The sequence below is a fragment of the Bison bison genome, unplaced genomic scaffold (assembly GCF_000754665.1).
Source record: "Bison bison bison isolate TAMUID 2011002044 unplaced genomic scaffold, Bison_UMD1.0 scf7180017846569, whole genome shotgun sequence".
NCBI classification, from domain to species: Eukaryota; Metazoa; Chordata; class Mammalia; order Artiodactyla; family Bovidae; genus Bison; species Bison bison.
Genome location: NW_011477142.1, coordinates 1,167,113 through 1,170,788, shown reverse-complemented (window position 1 = coordinate 1,170,788; position 3,676 = coordinate 1,167,113).

Below are 3,676 nucleotides of genomic sequence, written 5' to 3'. Positions count from 1 at the left end.
ATCAAGAGGCTTTTGAGTTCCTCTTCACTTTCTGCCATAAGGGTGGTGTCATCTGCATATCTGAAGTTATTGATATTTCTCCCGGCAATCTTGATTCCAGCTTGTGTTTCTTCCAGCCCAGCATTTCTCATGATGTACTCTGCATATAAGTTAAATAAACAGGGTGACAATATACAGCCTTGACGAACTCCTTTTCCTATTTGGAACCAGTCTGTTGTTCCATGTCCAGTTCTAATTGTTGCTTCCTGACCTGCATACAAATTTCTCAAGAGGCATTTATTCACTATTGATAATAACTAACATTTCAAACTGTCTCTCTGTGTGCCAATACACATTGCAAACAGGAACTCATTTCATCCTTACAGCAACTGTCTGAGAGAGTATTAGTATTATTACCCCCATTTTACAGATGAGAATGCTGAGGTACAGTGGGGTTATACAGCATGCAGGATCATATAGATAGGAAGGGACAGAGCCAGAACAGGCACCCCATGGATTATGACTTCTCTGTCTTCTGGGACCCAGCACAGCTCTTGGCCTGCAGTAAGCTAGTAACCTTGAGTGTTGAATGAGTGTTGGTGATTAGAAGACTGATTTGGTGAATGAGAATTTGGGGAGTGGTCCTGATTCATAGCTGATGTGTGAATTACTTACCCATGGTTCTATGACAGTCAACAAGGATTCTGAACCAACAGCTGATCACCTACAGGTTTACAGAACTGTGACACTGCATCTCTACCTTTGGCCTTGGGTGTTGGTTGGCTCTTCTTGATTCCTAGTTTACTTCTTTACTAAGTCAGTAGCTGTGATAAAGGAATATAATGCCTGTATGCTTAAGGGCCTGTGGCACTTCTTGACGTATTTGGGGGTTTCTAGCTAGGCAAATGGACTCAGCAAAAATGAATCCCACTTTTCAGATACTGAAATAATCTCTTTTAATATTTCAGTGAGAAAATTTTATCTTAAGTAGTAAACAGAATCTGATTCCAAATGAATTTCCTAATTCCAAAAATGCTTCCAAATACACTCTCTTGATTTTTGAATAAAATTTATCAATTTTTTTTTAATTTCTGAAAGGCACACAATTAAGCTTACTAGTTACAAGCATCGGAGAAGGCAATGGCATCCCACTCCAGTACTCTTGCTTGGAAAATCCTATGGATGGAGGAGCCTGGTGGGCTGCCATCTATGGCGTCGCACAGAGTCGGACACGACTGAAGCGACTTAGCAGCAGCAGCAGTTACAAGCATAACCTTAAAGATATTGTTGGTTTGGTTTCAGACCACCACAATAAAGCAAACATTGCAATGAAATGAGTGAATTTTTTTGGTTTCCCAGTGCATATGAAAGTTATGTTTACATTATACTATAGTCTATTTAGTGTGCAATAGCATTATTGTAAAAAAAGTGTATATACTAATTATATACTTTATTAATTGTGCACTTACTATTATATACCTAATTAAATATTTTATTTCTAAAAAATGCTATCCTCTGAGTTTCAGTGAGTTGTAGTAGTCACTGATCACAGATCACCATAATGAATATAATAATAATGAAAAATTTGAAATATGCTTAGAATTACCAAAATGTTACACAGAGACATGAAGTAATAAAATACTATTGGAAAAAGGATTACAATAGACTTGCTTGACACTGGGTTGTTGAAGACCATTCAATGTGAAAAAAATGCAACATCTATAAAGTGCAGTAAAGCAAAACGCAATAAAATTAGTTATTTTGCTTTTCTGAGGTCCAGAATAATTCATTCTTCTTTCCATCCATTTATTAATGAAAGCAGCTCTCATGAGGTGTAGGTTGTGCTGGACAGTGGAAAAAGCGAACAATCTAATGAGGAAGGCAGATACATAAGGAAGAATAGCAACGTGGTATTCTAAACACTGAGGAAAGTACAGAGCGGCAAGGTGAGTGTGAAATTGGGAGAAGAAAAGACTTCTTTATAGTGTGATACTACCAAAACATCCAACCATGGTATATTCAAGTGATACTTTCAAGGTTTAGATTTCAAGAGTTTCCTAAATTTAGTCAGTCTGAGTCTGTAAGTATAAGAAAAGAGCTTATCCTTAGCTTAAAAAAATCCTTTGTCTATTACCTAGTTAAAAGGAAAAGAAAGAGGAGTTGTTATGTGCACAGTTTTAAAAGTAATTCGGAGAGTTTCACATGAATTAATGAAATCAATAGCAACCAGGGAAACTTTCCAACCCCAGCTTAATCGGACTTGAGCATGCAATAATAGAGACTTTTTTTTTTTTGGATAAATAGGAGGGCTGAATCTGTGCAGTGCTGGAGATGTAACAGGAGCTTAGGGATTACTTGTAAGTGGCACATGTGGTTGAAAATACCCTGAGCTGGGAGTTAAGAGGTGTGGAGTCTAAATCTGGCTTTGTCACTACTATCAGCCAGGTCAGAGTCTTCATTCAGCTGTGTGACAGAGACCTGAAAAATACTGGCTTAAAATGTTATGGAGAAATACCTTGCTTAATTTTCTCATGTCATGAAAAGATGAGCTGGGCAGTAGAGAACTGACATTTCCATCCCACAGTGTCTTCTGGGGCCCAGATACGTTTTCTCTTTCCCTCAGTTATCCTTAGCATCTGCTCATCATTTTGTGGTCATATGGTAGCAGATCTACCCTCTGCCTCATGTTCATGTTCTTGATGGCAAGAAGGGGACAGGCACCAACTGAGGCAGCCTCCTTTGAAACTTGCTCAGAACCTCTGCTGCCCCACCCCAGTTATGTCCAAGTTCATCTCATTGGCCAAACCCATATCATGTGACTACCCCCAGCTAGCTGCAATGGAGGCTAGCAAGACATCCTCAGATGATCCCAATGCTGCTTCCAATGAAATCAAGGTTCTGTTATAAAAGGGGAAAAGGGTAACTGGATAGTGAGTAGAAATCTAAAAATTTCTGTCATATCAACTATAAAGTAAATGAACTCAATCAGTGGTTGCTAACATTTTTTTTTTTTTAAATGCACCGTCCTCCCCTTTTCATCTTTAAATCTTCATAGGTCCAGTTCAGATCCAGGTAAAAGTGTATTTTCTTTGGTTGAAATTGGAGTTGGGATGCCAACTTTCTTATCTCCCTCTTGGTGAAGTCATTTATTTGAATTTGAAGTGGTTTCATTGGTTAGTTTGCATTCTGCTTCGGGTTTATATTTATCCATCCTTATTGATTTTATTTACTTATGTGTTTGTTTATATGTGAACCATGAATATGGTTTTAAGAGTCAGAATTATACAGGAAAATTGAAAACAAGTCCCTCCTAACCCTGCTTATACTCCACTCCCACCTTCCCATCATGTCCACTTCATGTCTACTCACCATCTCCCCTAGGCATCAATGTCATTAGTTTCTGGTTTAACCTCCCTGAATTTTTGCACCAGTGTGCAGGCACATATGTGTTTTCCCATTTCCTGTATTATAAGAAGCAAGATACTGTAATTGTCTTTTGTACTTGAGAGTCTATACAACTATTTTGTATAGATAGTTGTAAGAAATGAAATACTGGTGAGGCCAGGGAGAATGACAAATGTTCAGTAAGAGAGGTGAAACCAAACCGTAGAGGGAGAGACCTAATCTTCTTAGGAAAGGTTTATGAAGGAAGCTGCATTCAAGCAGGGTCTTAAGAATGGTTGATGTAGCCAGGAAG